The following is a 23,555-nucleotide window of genomic DNA, read 5'->3' on the forward strand; positions in this document are numbered from 1 at the left end:
ACCCTGAATTCTCTTCTGCCCAGTTCATTAAAACCTAAGTTCATAATGTAGCTTTCAAATTTTCAACACACTTATAATTGTTCATGCTGCACTTTTTTCTTTGATCGTATTTTTATTTATTTATGTTAAAGATTTTTTTTTAAGATTTTATTTATTTATTTGACAGAGAGAGATACAAGTAGGCAGAGAGACAAGCAGAGAGAGAGAGGAGGAAGCAGGCTCCCCGCTGAGCAGAGAGCCCGATGTGGGACTCGATCCCAGGACCCTGAGATCATGACCTGAGCCGAAGGCAGCGGTCAACCCACTGAGCCACCCAGGCGCCCCGTTAAAGATATATTTATTTGAGAGAAAGAGAGAGGGTGAGCAAGAGCACATGAGTTTGGAGAGGGGCAGAGAGTGTGGGGAGAAATCTTCAAGCTGACTCCCAGCTAACTGTGGAGCCCAATGCAGGCCTTGAACCCAGGACACTGAGATCATGACCTAAGCAGAAACCAAGAGCTGGACACTCAACCAACTGAGCCACCCAGACACCCCTTTGGTCAGATTTTTAAATGCATTTGTCATATTGTATGTATTTTGTAAAATGCCTCAAATCCTCTTTAAAAAATGATAAAGTATAAAGAAACATACATTTTCAAAACACACTCTGTTCCAGGCACTGTTAGATGTCAAAAGTTGATTAGTAAATTATAAGAACACTGAAGCTTAATGAAAATTGGTCAAGTTTCTCTACTCTCTAAATATATGTCAATATGAAGGATAATATGGGAGATAGATGTAACCATGAACTCTAGAGGTAGGAAAGGACTAAAGAGGTATTTAACATTTTTCCAAATGTGTTCCATGGAATACTATTGCAGAAGGCAGTTTTAGTTTCAAGTAATAAATAAATGCTTCCTGTTGTCAAGTAATGACAACATAAAATCAATGGTGGGTACAATTGCTGGTGCCTTAGCACAAATCAGACGAGTGTCTCCAAAGTGTACTGGTCATCATTCTTCATTGTCACACAGTTTTGGTTAAAAAATAAATAAGCAAATTAAAAAAAAAAACCCGTGATATCTCATTGTAGTTTTGATTTGCACTTCCTTTATGATGAGTGATGTTGAGAATCTTTTCATGTGTCCTTTGGCCATCTGGATATCTTCTTTGGAAAAATGTCTATTTAGGTCTTCTGTCCATTTTCTAATAGGATTGTTTGTCTTTTTGGTATTGAGTTGTAGAAGTTCTTTATATGTTTTGGATATTAAGCCCTTTTTTTAAAAATTTTTTTTTTAAGATTTTATTTATTTATTTGACAGAGATCGATCACAGGTAGGCAGAGAGGCAGGCAGAGAGAGAGAGAGGAGGAAGCAGGCTCCCTGCTGAGCAGAGAGCCCGACGCGGGGCTCGATTCCAGGACCCTGAGATCACGACCTGAGCTGAAGGCAGCAGCTTAACCCACTGAGCCACCCAGGCGCCCCAAGCCCTTTTTGAATATATCATTTGCAAATATTTTCTCCTATTCAATTAGATGCCTTTTTGTTTTGTTGATGGTTTCCTGGGCTATGAAAAAGCTTCTTACTTTGATGTAGTCTCAATAGTTAATTGTTGCTCTTATTTCCCTTACCGAATAAGACATATTTAGAAAAATGTTACTACAGCTTATGTCAGAGAAATTACTGCCCTTGTTATTTTCTAGGATTTTTATGGTTTCGGCCTTACATTCATGTCCTTCCTCCATTTTGAGTTTATTTTTGTATATGATGTTAGACAATGGTCTAGTTTCGTTCTTTTACGTATAGCTGCCCAGTTTCATAGCACCATTTGTTGAAGAGACTGTCTTTTCCCCATTGCATGTTTTTGCCTCCTTTGTCAAAGATTAGTTGACTATACAGTCATGGGTTTATTTCTGGGCTCTCTAGTCTATGCTATTGATATACATGTCTTTTTGTATGCAAGTACCATACTATTTTGATTACTACAGCTTTGTAGTACTAATCCTTGAAATCCTTGAAATCAGGCATTGTGATATCTCCAGATTTGTTCTTCTTTTCAGGATTGCTGTGGCTACTCAGGGTCTTCCGTGGTTCCATACAAATTTTAGGATTATTTTTCTAGTCATGTGAAAAATAAAATTGCTTTATATGGGCATTTTGATAATATTAGTTCTTCTAATTCATGAGCTTGGAATATCTTTCTATTTGTTTCTGTCATCTTCAAATTCTTTCATCCATGTTTTATAGTTTTTGGAGTACAGCCTTTTCACCTTTATGGTTCAGTTTATTCCTAGATATTTTATTCTTTTTGGTACAATTGTAAATGGTATTGTTTTTAAAATTTCTCTTTCTGCTCCTTCATTATTAGTGTGTAGAAATGTTACTGATTTTTTGGTATTAATTTTGTATCTTGATATTTTAGTGAACTAATTGATTATTTCTAGTAGTTTTTGGTGGAGTCTTTAGGATTTTCTGTATATATCAATGCATCTGCATATAGGGACAGTTTAACTTCTTCTTTACCAATATGGATGCCTCTTACTTCTTTTTCTTATCTAATTGTTGTGGCTAGGACTTTCAGTATCATGTATTATACTAATGAAATAAGGCAGACTGAGAAGAACAAACCATATGATTCCACTTTTTATTCCAATCTAAAAAAATGACTAAATAAACAAAACAGAATCAGACTTATAAATACAGAGAATGAACTTATGGTTGCCATAGGGGAGGGTAGTTGGGGTTTGGGCAAAATGGGTGAAGGGGAGAGGGAGATATAGACTTCCAGTTATGAAATGAATAAGTCATGGGAATTAAAAGCACAGTATAAGGAATCAGTCAATTATATTGTAATAGTGATGTAATGAGACAGATCATAGCTAAACTTGTGGTGAACATAGCATAATGTATAAATTTTTCAAATCACTAAGTTGTACAGCTGAAACTAATATAATATTGTGCATCAACTATACTCAAATAAAATTAAAAGGAAAACCCCACAAAAACAAACAAAAGTTAGTTTTACTTGGTAATGTCCTCAGTGGATCAGTAAAAAATAATAAAGTTATTAAACCTTGAGTATTGAGCACACTATTTTTAATAATCAAGATGGATATGTGAGAATTATGCATAAAACATTTCTACTCTATGTGAAGCAGGCTGGTTTTCTTGAGGAAAAGTATTTGTAGGATTGTTTGAATTTTTGGTAAGCTAGCCATGTTTTTCCTGGAATACCAGGAAGTTTCCTTTTCACTTGAAAGAATGACAAACAAACTATTGGTGTTGAGACATGAATATTTAGCTGACATCTTTTTAAAAAGTGTATGACTTGGTCCTGTCACTACCAGGAAAGCAACTGGTAGCATTTATTATTAATGATCAAGTTTGAGCTTTTAAGAGAAAATTAAATTTTGTATCAGCTACTATTAGCTTCATAGCTTTCCAATATGTAAAAACCTTTCTGATCAGATTAGTGGTAATATTAATGGATTTGTTTTTTTGAAATTGTATAATGAAATGTCAACATTTGAAAGATCTCCATAATTCAGTGAACCAACATGCTCCAAATGTCAAGATCATGTATGAGTAAAAGATTTATTCACAGAACAAGCTAGACAAGTAGATTTTAGTGTAACACAGAATAAAAGTTTATTAATATGGATTCTGATTCTAAATTGTAGTTTACCTTTCCGAAATGATCTCTTGCTGAGTTTTGGTGTAGTATCAAAGAAGATATCCACAATTATCTGAATATTAAAATACTCTTCCTTTTCCAAATTATGGATCTTTTAAAAAAATTAACATATAATGTATTATTTGTTCCAGGAGTACAGGTCTGTGATTCATCAGTCTTACACAATTCATAGCACTCTCCATAGCACATCAGATTATTGATCTTGAGATGCTAGATTTACTTTATATCACAATAAATTAAATGCTGACACAGATGTAAGAATCCATCTGTCTTCTAGGAAGACAGACTCAAAAAGAGATTTTTTAAAATTAAAAAAGTAATATTCTTTTTTGCTAAATATTTCTTACTTTGAAAATTTTACTTGCTTTTCCTATAGATTCATTATTTATAGTGGATTGTAATGCATATACTATTGTTATTTTTAAATGAGTTAAATGTACTTGGTTTTTCTGTTTTAATTTCTAAATGAGTAAATATGAATAGGACTAACATAAAAGCAATTTGTATCCCCAATAATTTTTAAGGATGAAAGGGGTTCTGGGACAAAAAAATGTTCAGGAACCACTGACCTAGGGAGGAAAAAAAACCAAACAAATGCTGAAGTCACCTTTAAATCCTTTCATTTATGCATCTTCTGTTTGCTAGTATGGAAATGAAAACCAGCACTCCTATTTCTATGATGTGGAAAAATAGCTATAAAAAATTTTAATAGAGGTGTAACTGTGAAACATATGTCTTTTCTGATTATTTCAGCTGTAAATATTTATGGGTAATGGAAATCCTGAATACTGTACTGTTTTATTTTACCAAAAATACTTTGTGTTTGTGTATCAAATAAAAATTCTCCATAATGTTTGATGATATTAATATTAAAATGATGTTGCCATGCAAATAAAAGCTGAAACTCTTAAGAGATATCAGCATGAATAGACACTCAATAGTAAGGAATACATTTATTATAATTTCCCAAGGGCTTTTTTTTTTTTTTCATAGAATTATGACACCTGACAAATGGCTGCAGGGAAAATATGCCAAATGAGTTCCCCTGTTGTTTACAGCTTGTCACAGACTAGTGCAATACAAAAAGAAGATGAATGCATCTTTCCTACTCCAGATTGTCTCTGCGTAAAAGGAAGATGTTCTCTCCCCATCTCAACGATGATGGGTTTAGATTACTACAACAGATCAATGATGTTCTGGTTACTTGATGAGTTTATGGAAACAGAACAAGGAAGATGTAGTTCCACTCACGAATTCCCTGCAAGGTGATTCCACAGTAGCCGAAGCTGAAGAATCACTGTGTATGTTTTCTATGGGTGCCACTTTTCTTATATCTAAATTGCCCTTTTGGTTTTTCTGATTCAATTAATGCCACTCTTACAAATGGCTACATACTATAGACTTGTTGGTCCAAGAGTGAGGCACAGACCAGCATCTGTAGCATCCCCTGAAGCATTTTAGAAATATATACTCCTGCGCTGCACCTTAGACCTCCCGAATAAGAATCTGCATTTTAACAAGATCCGTAGGGGATGTGTATGTTTATTTATGTGGAGAGTCACTGTTGAGCACCAGGTGATTTCAACCATGGCTGCACTTTGAAATCACCTGGGGGTTTAAAAAAAACCCTGAGGTTCAGGCTATGCTGCAGAGCAATGAAAACAAAATCTCTGAAGGTAGGACACTGCTTAAGAAGAATAAGCATTCTTTAAGCTCTGTCACTGTCACCCTTTTCTACTGCATATGTATTCATAGATGCACCTCAGGATTTATCATGGAAGTCGGTGGGGAAAATACTCCATAAGCAATTTTTAAAAAACACCTTTATTGAACTATAATTGATATTAAAAATGGCATGTGTTGCAGACAGAGTCAGAGGGAGAAGCAGGCTCCCTGCGGAGCAAGGAGCCCGATGTGGGACTCGATCCCAGGACGCTGGGATCATGACCTGAGCCGAAGGCAGCTGCTTAACCAACTGAGCCACCCAGGCTGCCTGTGCTTGCTCTGGCTCTCTCTCTCTGACAAATAAATAAATAAAATCTTTTAAAAAAAATGGCATGTGTTTAATGAATACAATTTAGAATTTGGACATTTTCACACATCCATGAAAACATTGCATAATCAAGGTAATACACATTCATCACCTCCAAAAACTTCCTTGTGTCCCTTTGTTTATTTTTCTTGTGGTAGGAATACTTTGTGTGCATGTATATGATAAAAACATGGCATCGACTCTCTTAACGCAATTTAAGTACACAACACAGTATTGTTAACTATTGCATGGTTTTATAGGAGATCTCTAGAATGTATTCATCTTGAGTAACTGAAACTTTATGTCATTGAACAACTGTCCTCATATCCCCCAGCTCTCAGCCTCTGGAAACCAGTCATTCTCTGCTATTATTTTGACTATTTTAGATACCCCCTATAAGTGGAATCATGCAGTATTTGTCTTCCTGTGATTGGTTTGTTTCGCTTAATGTGATGTTGTCAAAAATCCAGAAATAGCAAAATTAAAACTACTGAATCAACAAGAAGTACTTGGTAAGAGTTTATTGTAGATATAAAAACAGTTCTGGACAGTTCTTTGCATGTATGTTCATTTCCTTATGATTCACTTCATATATATGATTCACAAAAATATAAATCATGTTTCTAGTAACTTATCCAGTTCTAGATTATCAATTTTGTTGGCATGTAATTGTTCTTACTAGTTTTTTTTTTAATTATCTTTTGTATGCCTCTAATTCTAAGACTGATGTGAAGCTCAGGGGCATGATACTACATGATGGTTTATAAAGTGAAAGTGAGGAAATTGCTTAATCTTTACAATGGTTAGTTATTGCAATGAGGGTTTCCAAAAGGCAAGGAATGGGATAAAAGTGATTATCTTATACAATTTTTCAGAAAATACTTGTTTCTTTTAAAAAAATTGACCCAAGTTAAGTTTCAGGTTGTTTTGCAGAATAAGCTAAATTAAGTTTCATTTATATGGCTCAGATGTTTTTGTCTGCTTGTGGAATTTCCAAGTCTCCTCTCCAGTTTGTATTTAATTTTAACAACGTCCTCTGGGTTCATCCATGTTGTCGCATATGGCAGGATTTCCTTCTTCTTAAAGACTGAATAACATCTCATGTATGTATACACATTTTTCTTTCTTTTTTTTTTTAAGATTTTATTTATTTATTTGACAGACAGAGATCACAAGTAGGCAGAGAGGCAGACAGAGAGAGAGAGAATGAAGCAGGCTCCCTGCTGAGCAGAGAGCCCAATGCAGGACTCGATCCCAGGACCCTGAGATAATGACCTGAGCCGAAGGCAGAGGCTTTAACCCACTAAGCCACCCAAGCACCCCATGTATACACATTTTTCTTAATCCATTCATCTGTTAACAGAGATTTGGGTTGTTCCCATATCTTGGCTATTATGAATAATGCTGCAATAAACATGGGAGTGAAGATACCTCTTTGAGATTCTGATTTCAAGTCTATTGAATGTAAACCCCAAAGTGAATTGCTGTCTCATCTAGTAGGTCTATTATTAAATTTTGGAGGAAACTTCATACTATTTTCCATAACTATCCACATCCTTTTACATCCCCACCTATAGTGAACAAGGGTTTTAATTTCTCCATAGCCCCACCAATACTTATCTCTTGTCTCTTTGATAATAGTTATACTAACAGATGTGAGGTGATATCTCAGTGTAGTTTTGACTAGTATTTCCTAATGATTGGTATGTTGGTCATATTTTTAATTTATCTGTTGACCATTTGTAGTCCTCTTCAGAGGAACATCTGTTCAGATCCACTGTCCATTTAAAAATTAGGTTGTTTATGTTTTTGTTATTGAGTTGTAGGCATTTCTTATACATTTTATATATTAAACCTTTATCAGATATATGGTTTACAAATATTTTCTCCCACTCTGTAGATTGACTTTTTCACTCTGTTGTTTTCTTGCCTAATTGCTCTGGCTAGGATTTTGAGTACTACACTTGGCAAGAGCAGGCATGCTTGTATTGTTCTTGATCTTAGATGAACAGCTTTCAGGTTTTATTGTTAAACAATGTTAGCTCTGAGTTTGGTCATATATGGTCTTTATTATCTTGAAGTAATAAAGATAAAGTTATTATCTTTATTACTCCTATAGCTAATAGGTTGAATTTTGATCATGAATAGATGTTGATTTTTGTTGAATGCTCTTTCTGTATCTTTTGAGGTATTTTATCCTTCACTTTGTTTATCATTACATTTGGTGCCTCACATTAGTTGATCTGCTTATGTTGAAACATGCTTGCATGCCAGGAATAAATCTCATTTGACTGTGGTGTATGATCCTTTTAATATATTGTTGGGTTTGGTTTGCTAACATTTTATTGAGAATTTTTGCATGTATGTTCATTTCCTTATGATTCACTTCATACATATGATTCACAAAAATATAAATCATATATTTCTAGTAACTTATCCAGTTCTAGATTATCCATTCTGTTGGCATGTAATTGTTCTTACTAGTTTTTTTTAAATGATCTTTTGTATGTCTCTGGCATTAGTTACAATATCTCCTTATTCATTTCTGATTTTATTTATTTGAGCCTCCCCCACCTCGAGTTTAGCTAAGGATTTGTTAATCTTGTTCATCTATTGAAAAAACCAGCTCTTACTTTTATAGTTTTTCTAGTTTCTATGTTATTTCTGCTCTAATCTTTATAATTCCTTAAGCTAACTTCGGAATTGGTTTGTTTTCCTTTTTCTAGTTCCTTGAGGTGTAAAGTTAGGTTATTTATTTGAAATCTTTTTCCTTTTTAAATATAGAATTTTATTGCTATAAACTTCCCTCTTGGTACTGCTTTTGTTGTATCCCATAAATCTGGTATGTTGGGTTTTCATTTTTATTTGTCTCAAGATACTTTCTGATTTCCCCTTTGATTTCTTTTTTGACACCCCCACCTTTTTCCAGGATAGTGTTGTGTAATTTCCACATATTTCTGAATTTGCCAATTATCCTCCTTTTATTGGTTTTTAGCTTCATACCATTGTGGTCAGAAAAGATATGTGGTGCAATTTTGATCTTAAATTTTTAAAGTTTTGTTCTGTGGCCTAATATGGGATCTACTCTAAAGAATGTTGGGAGTGTGCTTGAGAAGAATGTATATTCTATTGCCATAGGGTAGAATATCCTGTATGTATCTGTTAGGTCCAATTGGTGTACAGTGTTGTTCAAGACTGCTGTTTCCTTACTGATTTTCTTTCTGACTGTTTTGTTCATTGCCAGAAGTGGGGTATTGTAGTCTCCTAGTATTATTGTAATGCTGTTTCTCTTTTCAGTTCTATTAATGTTTGCTTTATATATTTGAATGTTCTGCTGTTGGATATAAATGTAATTATTATATCTTCCTGGTGAATTGATCCTTTTGTCACTATGTAATGTTCTTCTTTGTTTCTTGTGACTGTTTTTGACTTAAGGTCTATTTTGTCTGTTATAAACATAGCCACACCTGTTCTCTTTAGTTTACTATTTGCATGGAGCAACTTTTTCCATCTTTTTATTTTCAGCTGATGTGTGTTCTTAAATCTACAGTGAATCTCTTATTCAGCAATAGTTGGGTCTTATATTTTATCCACTCAGCCGTTGTATAAATCTTTACAGTGAGGAGTTTAATCAATTTCTTTTTAAAGTAAATATTGACAGGGAATGACTTAAAATTGCCATTTTCTGTTTGTCTTACAGTTCTTTTGTTTCTCTTTTCCTCTTGCTCTCTTTCTTTGTGTTTGGTTGATTTTTGTAGTGATGTTCTTTGATCTCTTTATCTTTTGTGTGGCTTCTATTGGTATTTTCTTTGTGATTTTCACGAGGTTTCCTTAAAACATCTAATAGATAAAAACTTAACTGTAATAGATAAAAACTTAACATACACAAAAAGTCTACACTTTTATTTCTCCCCCAACACATACTTGTTACTGATATTATTAACATAATCAGAAATTTCATCATTAAGAGCTTGGACTTTGGAGTGAGAAAGATTTAGTTGTGTTGGCCAGAACTCTTTGGTTGCAAGTAACAGATGCCAATCAAGTTAGTAGGTATCTGTATCCAGATATTCAAATAATATTATCAGTGACCTCTTTCTCCCTCTCAACTTTCTTTCCCTTTATTTTGGCTTCATTTGCAGGCACACTTTCTCCATTTCCCAGCTCTAGGCTGGGAATTACAATTAGTGAGCCCAGAGAAGAAGGAATGCTTCTTTGTTTAGAGGGATCTGACTGGCATGGATTAGGCTGTATGTCTGTGGTTGGGAAAATTTTAAGATGATTCTGAAAATTTCCAGCCCTAATGTACAAAATACTCTTTTGCAGTTATCCTGTAAAGCACTTGTTTAGATGTTGCTGTGAAGGGATTTTACAGATATAATTAAGGTCTCCAAATCAGTTGATGTTAAGATAGGTAAACTATCTAGGTAGGCTGATCTAATCACACAAATGTTTTAAATCCGGGTCTTGAGCTCAGAGATAGTGATGTCAGATATTTGAAGTATAAGAAGCATTCAACACACTATTGCCAATTTGAAGATGAGGGAGGTCATGTGGCAAGGAATGTGGGTAGCCTCTTGGATCTACGAGTGGCCCAGGGCTAACAGCCAGCAAGGAGCAGGGATCTTGGACCTGCAATGGCAAGGAATTGAATTTTGCCAATGACAAGAATGATTCTAGAAGTGGACTTCCCCACGTCCATCCCCCTGAGACTCTCAAGATGAGAACTCAACCTGGCCAACACCTTGATTTTAGCTTTGTAAACTGAGCAGAGAATGCAGCCATGCTGTGTCTAGGCTTTTGACATACAGAACTATGAATATTGTTTAAAGTTTCTAGGTTTGCAATGGTTTGTCATGCAGTAATAGATAACTAATATAATTCCCATCTCTGAATCAACAGTTATGACCAGGAGGATGGGATTCTTTACCTGGCCAGCCTGAATCGCATGTCTAATCCTGCATTGGGAGAGGCTGGGACCGAGAGTCCCTAGGTGAGAAGGTAGGTGGTCAAACAGAAAGTAATTACTAAGCTAATTACTTAACCTTGCTGTATTTTGGTTTCCTCACCTGTGTAATGGGGCCATTAAAGAGTACCAACATTTTATAGTCATTGGCTTACTTAAATGAGATAATGCATGTCAAGTTCTTAGTGTAGTGTCTGGCACATAGTCTGAGTTCAATAAATGTTAGCCATTATTATTGCTAATGAAACCAGCTAAGGCACACTTGGCAATATCAGTTACAATAATAAGAGAGAGAAGGGTAAGTTGCCAGCTCTTCTCTAGGTCTACCCAAAGCCTAGAAGGAGGGTAACACCTTCCAGGACTCAGTGGTATCCTGCCATTATGTTAGGGTTCATCTCTTTTTATCTAGTGTTTTGGAGAGGTTTGGTGGTAGAGAATGAAGAATGAGCAGCAGGGGCCAAACCAGAGATAAAAAGAGTTACATGATTAAAAGTCCAGAAAATAATGGCATTCAAAGCATTATGGTTTCTTATAAAGAAATATTTTCTTTTGGGATTCAGTGTTTCCATAAGTCCCATAATCACTTTTGGAGGGCAAAATATAATAAGAATTATTTGGGCCAAGAAGGAGAATGCTGTGTAGACATTCTCTACAGAACAGTACATTTTTAATTTAAAACATCAGCATATGCTTGTTTTCTATGAAGGCCCATTGCAAGGAATACTGGTTTAAAAAAAGAAAGAAAGAGTCCTAGTTGCCACTGACTGATACCTTAGATCTCAGTGGGAACCCGCAGATGTTAACTGCTCACTGATGCATTAAGCTTCCTAAGTTTCTGACAAAGGTCCCAAGTCATGGCCAAATATTTTACGGAAGTTCATAGATTAGTGAAGTTGTTACCTGGGGAGGTGCCGTGAGGCCCGAGCTAATGTTATGATATGAAGTCTTTCTGGGAAGAGCACACTTGGTGGGGTTGTGAGTTCTGAGACTAAGTGTTCAGCTGGAAAATACAGGGAATGTTCATGCAGACACAGCAGAAGAAAGCCTTCTGATTTTTTTTTAAAAGATTTTATTTATTTATTTGACAGAGAAAGAGATCACAAGCAAGCAGAGAGGCAGACAGAGAGGGGGAAGCAGGCTCCCTGTTGAGCAGAGAGCCCGATGCGGGGCTCGATTCCAGGACCCTGGGATCATGACCTGAGCCGAAGGCAGAGGCTTAACCCACTGAGCTACCCAGGTGCCCAAAAGGCTTTTGATTTTATAGAATCTGAAGCTTGTAACATTTGGGGAGGTCCTCTGTAGGGGACAGACTTTAACTAACTACAGTTAAAAGAATTGTGCTTCTGCAAATTTTACAAAACCCTATGACATGTGAGATCATACAGGAGAACCACCCAGAGCTCAAGAAATAATTGCATACATATGTAGTAAGGCTTCTTTGGATGTAGGGTAAATCCACCTTGGCCTGGCAGTGAGACTCAATAACCCACTATTTAGACAGCATGATCTGGGATTAGGGTCCTGCAGCCTGTTTTCACTCAGACCTTTGGCTCATTGAGTAGTCTCAGGCAATTCACGTGCTCACTTATAATCTTAGTGTTTTGGTTTGTTCTGGAAAACGCAGATTTTTTTTCTTCTTCTCTGAGTGTGGCTGCGGCAATAATTATTTTTAAGGTAATATCTTTACTTGGGAAGAAATATACCATATTACTATTTTTCATCCTAAATTCCTCTTTTGAGTGACCTCAGACTCAGTGGAACACAGGCTCAAATTTAAAGTCATCTTTTCACAGCTTTACATATCCATCAATATAACACTGGAAGACAGATAAGCCTTTGGTTTGAAAACCTGTAAATTCTCCATAAACCTATTTAATAAAACTTGTGTACTCTTATAGAGACTCAAGTGCTATCAGATAGCAGTTTAGTAAGAACAGAGAGTAAAAAATGACATTTTAAAGAGCTATTTCTACCTGCCCACTGGTGTCTTCTGCTCCAGTAGAGATCCAGACGTTTATAATTCTGATCTCAGGCTGATTTCGCAGCCTCTTTGGAGAACAGTGTGGAGATTCCTCAAGAAATTAAAAATAGAACTTCCCTATGACCCTGCCATTGCACTCCTGGGTATTTACCCCAAAGATACAGATGTCGTGAAAAGAAAAGCCATCTGTACCCCAATGTTTATAGCAGCAATGGCCACGGTCGCCAAACTGTGGAAAGAACCAAGATGCCCTTCAACAGATGAATGGGTAAGGAAGATGTGGTCCATATACACTATGGAGTATTATGTCTCCATCAGAAAGGACGAATACCCAACTTTTGTAGCAACATGGACGGGACTGGAAGAGATTATGCTGAGTGAAATAAGTCAGGCAGAGAGAGTCAATTATCATATGGTTTCACTTATTTGTGGAGCATAACAAAAAGCATGGAGGACATGGGGAGTTAGAGAGAAGGGGGTTGGGGGTAAATTGGAAGGGGAGGTGAACCATGAGAGACTATGGACTCTGAAAAACAATCTGAGGGGTTTGAAGTGGTGGTGGGGTGGGAGGTTGGGGGTACCAGGTGGTGGGTATTATAGAGGGCACGGCTTGCATGGAGCACTGGGTGTGGTGAAAAAATGATACTGTTATTCTGAAAATAAATAAATGAAAAAAATAAAGAGGTATTTCTAGGGTTACTTCAATACAAATTTAATGAAGTGGAAAAAATGTCTTGTTTAAAGTAAAAGTGAAAAATAATGAACCAATGGAGACAGCAGGCTTATACAGACCAAATGAGAGAGCTATAGAATTCTTAAGTTTTGCTCTCCTAAGGCAAGTATCCCAAATACCACTTTAGGGTTTTGAGAAAATATGGTCACTTTTTGAGTTTTACCTCAAAATTGCTCATTAGATCAGTTTTGAGACTGATTGATATGTATTCTTATTCAATGCATAATAATTCCTAGTGTGAATTAAGACAAAGATTCCGAAAACTTGGCACTTGTGAGAACCAGGTGAATACCTCTCACGCTGTTTGAGACAGAACTCTTTACTTCGTCCTCTAAGTTCCCATGATATAAATCTGATCTGTTTGTCTTTTTAAAGTGAAAAACCAAGCTATCTTGGCTCTCCATTTCTGCCATAGCTGGGGGACATGGGAGTAGCCCCCAGAAACACATCTTGAGACAAGATTTGAGCACCAGCAGGGAGTGGCCAAGCAGGACAGGGAAGCCAACACAGGGTATGTCAGCAGGCAGGTGACCCAGGCTTGGGATATGGTGTAATGCACACCTTCGAGCTGTCCCGCTTGGGGACACAGAGATGGTTAATAATCTAATTTCTTTGCATCACTGGCTGAGAGCTGGGGCGTTCACTCTGGTCCTCCGAGCTGGTCCTCCTACCCTGGCAAGCCCAGCTCTCCCTCAGGCAGGTGAGAGGCACAGGGGCTTGCTGTAGGAAGCTGAAGGCAGGTGTGGGAACTTTGATGAAGGGGTAAAAGAAGGCACCAATAGCTTCTGCCATATTAGGAAATCACAGTTTCGAGTGCTGGAAGGAAATTTTGAGTTCACCCTACAGAATCCGGTCTCTATAATGGCAAGATGAACGTTGTAGACTAAATTCTAGTCATTTTTGTCTCTACCTTTTAAATTCTTTCCCTGGTGGTAGCTCTTTCACGGATGTATGATCCTGTACAAAGCCATGTTTTGAATTTGATGGGCTAAAGTGTATTTGCTAGAAGCACGATAGGAGTACCAAGAGGCATACAAATATGTTGGAAATGAACAAATTCAGTATTTTCATTCTATCCCAGCATTAGCATGGGGGCTTTCTTGTGTGTGCTAATAAGTGTGACCTGACGTGTGTCTGAATCAAAATAACTGTTCTGTTGAGGTGTTGGAGAAGAAAATCTATACTGAATAAAATCTAGTAGAGAACTTAGTATTTAACTTGAACCTGGTTTTAAAAGTGGTCACAACTCAGGCAATTGTTGGAAGCTAAACAAAGTGAAAGGTTAGGTATTGGAAAATAGCAAGACAATGATTTTCGGTATTTCTTTCCGAGCTCTTCTTCCTTAAAAAGAACTGCGGAATCAGACAACAGTGTGTTTTCCCTCAGCGACCACGTTGAACTTTAAACTTGCCAGGTTCCAGTTTTGTTGTGTCTGCTATTGATTCATGGGGGCAGGAGGATTTATGGGTGCTGGGCTGAGAAGAACCGCCAGAGATACAGGCCAAAATCCCTCTGTGACTCAGTTTGGGAGCTGCCCTTCCGGAGTCAGGAATATCCTCCAGTAAATAGCAAGGCAGGGGGTCGGAGGCCTGCGGAGGAGCTGCTTCCGGCCTCTGCCCATCCTGCGAAGGATGGGGACTCCCCCCTGCCCCCGTGCTGTGGGGCGGGGGGAGGGGTCCTCTGAGGGTTGAAGAACTGTCCCCAGTCTGTAAATAGTCTTAACCTTCGTGCACCGCAGGCTTCCTTTGCCTTGTACTGAGGGACTAAGATTCTTCTAAACCCATCAAGTTGACGGGATGAGGGGGTGAGGTGGGAGGGTTGGAGCTCATGCCAGCTTTCAGGGAATTTCCAGTGATCTGAACTTTGAATTATCCTAACGCTACTGCACTGCTGTGACTATATTTGCTGATGTTTTGTTTATTTTTATTTTTACTTTTGAAAGAGAGAGACAGCATGAGCAGCAGGAGGGGCAGGTGGCAAGGCAGAGAGAATATCAAGCAGTGCAGAACCCTAGGTGGGCTCAGTCTCCTGACCCTGAAATCATGACCTGGGCAGAAATCAAGAGTCAATGGCTTAACTGATGGAGCCAGGCCAGGGCACCTTGCTGATATATTTTAAATGCCTTTAAGGACTGGATAGGAAAAGCCCTTTCCCATTGAGCAATCACCCTAACATGTTACAGATTCCTACATGTCAATCCCTTTAGGAATCCTCTGGTGAACTTGTTAAAATGCAGATTTATGGGCCCTTTATAGTTCCCATGTGGAGCCCAGAAATCAGCATTTACGTATTTCCTAGGACGATTTTGAGATGGATGGTCTAGGACTGCACCTTAAGAAACACCTTGTCATGTAGATCCCAGTTTGTTTAACTCTAACGAGGGTAGAGAGCCACAGCTGAAAGTAATCAAATTCTTGGATTTATTTTGGCTAATGGGGGGAAATTCCTGTTGGCATGTATCTAGTTAAAAATTATATATTTAATATAGTGCATATACCTAGTTAAAAAAAAGCTAAGAGGCTTTTCTTTAGCCTATGTACAAATTTAACGTAAGCAGGTAAAGAAAGAGAACCCCAAATTTGCCGACAGAATACATGTCCAAGGCCGTTCCATCAGAAACAAGTTTTTGAGATCTACAACACAGCAGCAGCCCAGTGCTGGGGAGGATTCTGAATGGGAAGCCACCAGGATGATGGATGGAGAGAGGAGGAGCCCTCAAGGGTAGGCTGCAGTTCAGCTCGGAGGACCAAGCTGTGGGTCTTCCATTCTGATCTGTCCTCTTCATCCTGCCTCTGCTCTGGTTCTCAGGCTGAAAGGTTCCTCTTTCCACAAGGAACCAGCACTTCTTAGCCTAGACAGATGGGTTGTGACTCCGAGCGTGAGTGTGTCCATGTGACAGCTCCAACGTTTGTCACACCTTGCCCAGAACTGATTACTCTGGAAAGTTAGTCCTTGTTTGCTGGGCAGATACTCACGTCTGTACGGAGTCATATTGCTTTCGTCTGTTATTTCTCTAAGTTTGTCCTCATCTCAGCTGCCGTTACCAGGGTCGTGTACTATCTAAGGGTCATCTACATTTCTCAAACTGTTCGGAGTGGCAACGCTTAATATTTAATTACTTGAACCTACATCAAAGGCCCTAAGCCCCTTTCAGATGTAGTCCAAAAATCTGGGGGGACGCTTTGGAGTATTTTTGACTGGTTTAGGCTTTTTAAAAATATCATCTTCTCTTGGATATTTTATTTTTTATTTAGGTCTATTTATTAGACTTCTATCTACCTTCTTTATACTGTGGGAGTTTATTGTAAATGGGACTTCTATTTCAGTTATGTTTTACTTGTTTTATTTTTATTTATTTATTTTTTTTAAAGATTTTATTTATTTATTTGACAGAGCGAGATCACAAGCAGGCAGAGAGGCAGGCAGAGAGAGAGGAGGAAGCAGGCTCCCTGCTGAGCAGAGAGCCCGATGTGGGCCTCGATCCCAGGACCCTGAGATCATGACCTGAGCCGAAGGCAGCGGCTTAACCACTGAGCCACCCAGGCGCCCTACTTGTTTTATTTTTAATTGAAGTATAGTGGACATATATTACAGTAGTCTTAGGTGTACCAGATAATGATTTGACAAATATATACATTACCAAATGCTCACTATAAGTGTAATTACTATGTTACCATACAAAGTTATTATTAAATTGTTGACTATATTCCCTAAACTGTACTTTCATCTTCATGATTTATTTATTTAATAAATGAAAGTTTGTACCTCTTAATCCCCTTTACCTATGTCGTCCATTCCCTACCTCCTCTCCCCTCTGGTGGTTTAGGTTTTTGGAAATCCAAGGTTAAGATTTCTTTGCTGGATTATAAGGTTGGTTCTATGCCAGCCATTTCCTAAACTGCAAGAACATGGACCACATTGCCTGCTGGCTGCCTTTACTGAAGTGTAAACCGAATATTGCGGTTGTGAGAAGCTAGCCTCTGTTGCCCGAGATGAAGGACTGTGCTGAGTTATTATCTTTACATGTCCAATGTCCAGCATAGTGCTGGCTCATACTCAATTCTAATTAAGTCATACTCAAGTTCAGTTAATTGTGGAATGAATCAAATAAACTTCACAAGCCCTGATGATTACATCAAGAGTAGTAATTTACCAGATGAGAGAGTTGGGCAAATGGGGCAAATAACTAGCGTGTATGTCATTGCTCTTTATTCTTGGTCACTTAGCAAGACATTGCTAATGCATTATAATACCTCTTCTTTTCTACCCCCCCTTTTTTTTTTTAATTTTATTTGTTTATTTGACAGAGAGAGAGAGAGCGCGAGCACAAGTGAGCAGAGCAGTAGAGAGAGAGAGAGGAGAAGCAGGATCCCCACTGAGCAGGGAGTCCCATGTGGGATTCGATCCGTCCCATGTGGGACCATGACCTGACTGAAGGCAGACACTCAACTGACTGAGCCACCCAGGTGCCTCTATAATAATTTCCTTGTTGGGCCAGGATGCTACCTCTTAATTATCTTAAACACAGTGCTCCAGCAGAACCATTACCAATCAGAATGGGCTTGGAGCAGGGGGCAGTTTAGGAAAAGAAAAGGAAGAAAAGCTCAGTACTAAGGCTTAAATAAAGTAATACTTTCTACTGCCAAGAAAGTTACAATTTCCTAGATAGAGAGTGCAAGCAAACTTTCTCTTCCATGGCCACTCATATTAATTGCTGGTGGCTCTATCTAGCCCTGTTTTAGACTTTTGAGGTTGCAGGTAAGTATATTAAGAATTCACTAATGATTTTTGTCCTGAGCAAGCCAAAGACGAGTGGTGACACTCTGCTCATCATTTTCTATCCCTACCCAGCAATATTTTCAGGACAAGGGCTATCCTGGACACAAGCAGGACAATGGGAATAATGGAGCAGGGAAGAAGAGAGAGGAGCAGAGAAGAAGCTGAGTGAGGGAGAGGGGAGAGACTCTGTGGGAGAGACTTGAGAGAGGACTATGCAATGGGCAGTGTCACAGTGTGTCACCACCAGGGACTTTAAAGACATGTTGTCCTTTTAGTGCCTTAGGCTGCTTGGCCCTGCACTGAACTGTCATGGGTCTAAATTGCCATTCTGTGCAGCAACTGCCACATTCAGATGTGCGTTATATTGTAGCAATAGAATTGAAGGGAAAAGGAGAACCAGGGCTATGGGATGAGGGGAGGTCAGGGGAAATAGTTTCAGTGCTTCAACACTCCACCTGTCTCTGCCCTGCTACCTGCATCCCAGCATTGCTATGGGGATCAACAATCCTCTGGCTACAGGCTTTTATTATTTATTCATCCATACTGTGGAAGGCTCTGTGCAAGTTATTGGGACTTATTCAGAGATGAATAATACCTGTGGTCCACCTTCGGGGGGTCCCAATCTGCTGGTAATAAAAGACCTATCAACAACAGCACCCATTAAAAATGTGAGGAGCATCATGATGTATGTATGAACAAAAGCTATTAATTCTGCCTAAGGAGGTTGGGGAATTTCAGCTGTGAAAAATATTTAATAATACTGTACCTTAGGAGATATTTATTTTGATGGATTTGTTAGTAAGATAAATAACTTGCTGTTGGAAGAGAGATTATAACCTACTATTGAATTGCAAAGTAGACACAGCATACACCCCCACCCCTCCGTGTTGATGGATTTATTAGGAAGAGCTGGTAACACTTGAGCATGTCTTTCCTCCTAAAAATAATGTTCAATACATGTGCATTAAATTTAATGAAGCAAACCAAAAGACATGGATAAATTTGCTAGTGGGTAAAAGACAAAGTGCTGTTTCTACAAAAGCCAATCTAAATGTTTGCTGATCGGAGTTGAGTTTCTTAATAAAAAAGCCTCATTGCTTCAGATGACCCCAGAACACTTGTGTTTAATATCAGTAGTCTACTGATTCCTAAAGGCAAGAAGTCCAAAATAGCCTAGTCTTATTTATGGGAGGCCATCTAGTCAGTGTGGGGCTGGTAGGTGTTAGTGTTTGCAAGCCTAATTGCTCATCGGACCATCCACTGGAGTCAGAAGCTCAAAGGGAATCTATTCTTCTGTAAGAATGTGCTTATATTGCAGACCTGGTGCCCATTGGGGATTTTCATTAAGTGGACCTTTCAGTGGGCGGTTCTGCTTCATATGCCCAGTGGTTGCTCTATTGATCTTCTCAGGGGGTTGGCAGGCATTTCACGGTTTAGGATTGCCTGCAACCTTTGGAAGGAATGTTTAATTTTAGCACTGTTTCCTAGACCAGTTCTCCTACCTTCTATGAAGTCAGACTATCAGTCTCCAAGGAGCTTACACTAATTAAAGGGCAAGGTTCAAGAGGACACTCTTCTTGTTTCTCCAAAAAACTTTTATATGAAATAATGGCCCTGAGTATATGGATAAACAGTGCAATAAAGACTGTGGGTAATTTCAGTTTATATGGTGAGAAGTGGAAGTAGTCTTTTGGGAAGGAAAACTCGAAAATGAGATCATTGTGTAGATATCTTTAGACATGGCACTAACTATTACTCAAAATAGGAAGCATCAGTTTTGTTGAAATCCAATACAGATTTAATTGGGAGTCAGATATATGCAGGCAATTGTGCGGAATGAGAATATAAACATTACAAAAAGTCAAAAGGCCTTCAAATCTGAGAAATTTGGACCACTCAGGGATCGACAAAGGGGATTTGAATCTATAGAGTAAATTGTTAAATTTGGGGTGATTTTGTTTCCTGACCCTTCTGATAAAAAAGGAAAGATTTTTCTGAGATTATGCTGCTGTCAGATATGATGAATCTCTTTCTCTTTTTATATGATTACTTACTATTTATCAGCCTTTATGTTTTTAAACTCATCTCCAAATATGAGCAAATCTAGCATATGTTTCTCTTGAGACATGGACAGAGCAAAATAAACTATTCTCTTTCTTTGTTTTCTTCCTTGATTTTCTAACAAGACAGTTTAAAAAATTTTTTTTTTCAGTCTAAATGAATCAACCTGCACTATAGGGTTATCATGTCAGAGATGGAAGTGTTGTCAAGTAAAACCTTGTATGATTTAGTCTGCAGTAGAATAATCCCATCTCGGACATAGTAAAATACTTTATTTTTGAAATGGACTTAGAATTTGGGGCATTAGGAGTTAAAGTACTTATACTGTAATAATTGTCATGCTAGGATAAAGTCGATTGCATAACTCCAATATTATAATGCATTTAGGCAGATAAAATTAGACAGAAAGTAATTTTATGATTAAAAAAATGATCGCTTTTGGCTTAATGATTATGATGATATTTCAAACTAGCAATCTATAGGGCAAATGCAACTTATGGACTCAAAAATAGATTAGAAAAAAATTCCAAAGGCATCTTTTTGCTGTACAGGGAAAGGCAAATCTCTCTTCTACCACTGTCCTGGCTTAGAAACTGTAATCAATTTCTTATGTATCCTTCCAGATATAGTTTGTGCACATGGGCAAATAAACAAATATGTGTGTCCATTCCCACACCCTGAATCTCAACTTTATACCACTGTTCTACACCACTTTTTTCTTCCTTCCTCCCTCCTTCCCCACCTCCATTCTTTCCTTCCTTCCCTTTCTTACCATTATTTTTTGGAGGTCATTCCATTTCAGTACATTATTATTCTTTCTGATTCTATTGTAAGGATGTACCAAAGTTTGTGTAACCATTTCCCTGTTAATGTGTCCATTTTGGTTATTTGCAAATGTTTGCAAAAACTATGAGTACCTTTGTACAAACACCACATCAGATATGTGACTCTCCATCTATCCATAGGATACATTTGTGGAACTGAAGTGGGGGGGCGGGGACGTTGTAGTTATGCTATTGTTTGAAAGTCCTCCATGGTGGTCGAATGCATCTGGCCTCCCAGCAACACTGCATGATAATGCCTTTTCCCTTCCCCTTGCCAGCACAGTATCCTACCTCACTCTTTGATCTTTACCAATACAAGTGGAAAATAGCGTCTCAGTGTTTAGTGTCTTTTCATATGCTCAGGAGCCATTTTTACTCCTCTGAGAACTGTACATAGCCTCTTAAAATTCAGTTGTCAGGGTGCCTGGGTGGCTCAGTTGCTTACGAGACTGCCTTCGGCTCAGGTCATGATCCTGGAGCCCCAGGATGGAGTCCTGCATCAGGCTCCCTGCTCAGTGGGGAATCTGCTTCTCTCTGACCTTACCCCATCTTGTGTACACTGTCTCTCTCAAATAAATAAAATATTTTAAATAAAATAAAATAAAATAAAATAAAATTTAGTTGGTTGATCTTTCACATATTGAGTTTTAGGGGATCCTTCTAATTTAGTAATATTAGCTATTGGGAAATGTGTGTAAATAGATTGTGGTTCTTCTTCTTCTTCTTTTTTTTTTTTTACTTTTTTTTCTTTGTATTTTGCCTTTGCCATGTGGAAATTCATACATTGAGTATTTTAAATTATGTCTTTTATTTTGTGACTTCCAGATTTTGTGTCAGACTTAGAACATCGTAAGTCATATAAAAATACATCTCCCATGACATTTCACCAGGTATTTTTATGTCTAATTTTTTATTTTTAACATTTTAATCGATCTAGAAATGATCCTGATTCAAGGTGTGGCTATCTTTGGGGTTTAATAGGTTGTTAATTTTTGTGAATGTTTATGTATATATGAAATGAAGGTTTAGTCTCAATTTTCCAGGGGGCAGAATTTTATATTTATCAGTCAGATCTCTATTATTAATCCTCTTTTTATTCTTCTATAACTTTACTTATTTTTCCTCGATGCTATTTGTCAATAGATGGAGAGAGATGACTTCAAATCTCTTACTTCTAATGTGTTTCTCAGTATTTTTCCTTGAATCTCTTAAAATTCCTTCTGTATTTACACTGCTGTTCTTTGGTGCAGAAATATTTGTAGCAGTTGTATCTTCATTGCAGATTTTACATAGTGTCATTACAAGTAGATTTCTTTGTCTTGTTTTATGCTTTTTGCTCCGGATTCTACTCTGCCAGTTAAAATCATAAGCCCTGCTTTCTTATTTGCTTTTGCTTGTTAAAATGTTATCTCTTTATTTTCACTTTCTGAATCATTTTTACTTTTCATCCACATAGAATTGGGTTTTGATTTGTGATTCAGTTTTTATCTCTCAATTAGTGTAGGTCATTTAGATGTACTGGTGTGATCTGTATATTTTGTCTGAATTCTGTCATATTAGTTCATGCTATCTTTTCTACTTTGAAAAGTATTTTACTCTGTGGTCTGTTTTCATTCAGTTTGTCTCTGTGTGGTTTTTCTGATATGAAGAAGTTTGCATTTTCGTTTTAGTTACCTTTTGATAATTTTATATACTATCTTTGATTCCTTCCTGTATTTAAACTGTACTTGTTAGTTTCCTACTATATGCAATACTGAAATTCACAAGTTCCCTCTTCCTTCCTCTTCTTTTCTTGTACTTTATTAACTTATTTCAGTCAGTACTACTAGCTTTTTAAAGTGTTTCCCTTTGAACAGCTGAGTATGTTTAAATTTGTATTATTTGGCTCTGTTACCTTTGACAGCCTTTGATTTCCAGATACTAAAGATGAGAGAAGCAGAAAACTATCACCTTCTTTCACAGTCCTCTCATGATTTTAGTTAGTTGTATCATATTAAAATATTCCTTTTTTTGATTTTTTTAAAGATTATATTTATTTATTTGACACAGAGAGAGAGATCACAAGTAGGCAGAGAGGCAGGCAGAGAGAGAGGGAGAAGCAGGCTCTCTGCACCCTAAGGAGGGGCTTGATTCCACGACCCTGTGATCATGACCTGAGCCAAAGGCAGAGGCTTAATCCACTGATCCACCCAGGCACCCCTCTTTCTTTGATTTATAGTGAAATACATTCAGTGTTCATCAGCCATCTCTTGCTTACTTTTCCCAGCTATATTTTGGTTGGATGAATCCTGTCATCCAGTAGTTTTCTTAAGGAAGAATCCTGGCAATACTCCCTGAATTTTTACATATCTTAAGTGGTTTGACTGAAGCGTTTATAAAACTTGAAGGATAGCTTGACTGGATATAAATTCCTCAGCTCACAATTCTTTCTTTGATAGTTTCACAGGTATTGATTTATTGGGTTTTGGCATTGGGGTCTATGGAGAAAGCTAGGTCAGCTTTATTTA

The 23,555-nt window shown here is 37.6% G+C and overlaps 1 long non-coding RNA gene across 1 annotated transcript in view; it reads left to right on the top strand.

Moving 5' to 3' along the window:
* The first annotated feature begins 10,610 nt into the window (after positions 1–10,610).
* Positions 10,611–23,555, top strand: part of LOC122905089 — a 161,056-nt gene continuing 148,111 nt past the window's right edge. The window contains exon 1 of the long non-coding RNA XR_006384316.1: positions 10,611–10,705. This is a non-coding gene — a long non-coding RNA (uncharacterized LOC122905089). The remainder of the gene's footprint in view (positions 10,706–23,555) is intronic.

This window comes from Neovison vison, chromosome 1 (genome assembly GCF_020171115.1).
Source record: "Neovison vison isolate M4711 chromosome 1, ASM_NN_V1, whole genome shotgun sequence".
NCBI classification, from domain to species: Eukaryota; Metazoa; Chordata; class Mammalia; order Carnivora; family Mustelidae; genus Neogale; species Neogale vison.